The sequence below is a fragment of the Neomonachus schauinslandi genome, chromosome 5 (assembly GCF_002201575.2).
Source record: "Neomonachus schauinslandi chromosome 5, ASM220157v2, whole genome shotgun sequence".
Lineage (NCBI taxonomy): Eukaryota > Metazoa > Chordata > Mammalia > Carnivora > Phocidae > Neomonachus > Neomonachus schauinslandi.
The window spans coordinates 20,856,911-20,857,460 of record NC_058407.1 but is presented as its reverse complement, the minus strand read 5'-3'; positions in this window follow the sequence as shown (position 1 = coordinate 20,857,460).

The window sequence follows — 550 nt, the reverse complement described above, 5'->3', positions numbered from 1 at the left end:
TGCAAATGGCAAGATCTCATTCCTTTTGATGGCTGCATAATATTCCATTGTATATATATACCACTTCTTCTTTATCCATTCATCTGTCGATGGACATCTTGGCTCTTTCCACAGTTTGGCTATTGTGGACATTGCTGCTATAAACATTGGGGTGCATGTACCCCTTCGGATCCCTACTTTTGTATCTTCGGGGTAAATACCCAGTAGTGCAATTGCTGGGTCGTAGGGTAGCTCTATTTTCAACTTTTTGGGGAACCTCCATACAGTTTTCCAGAGTGGCTGCACCAGCTTGCATTCCCACCAACAGTGTAGGAGGGTTCCCCTTTCTCCGCATCCCCGCCAACATCTGTCGTTTCCTGACTTGTTAATTTTAGCCATTCTGACTGGTGTGAGGTGGTATCTCATTGAGGTTTTGATTTGGATTTCCCTGATGCCGAGCGATATTGAGCACTTTTTCATGTGTCTGTTGGCCATTTGGATGTCTTCTTTGGAAAAATGTCTGTTCATGTCTTCTGCCCATTTCTTGATTGGATTCTTTGTTCTTTGGGTG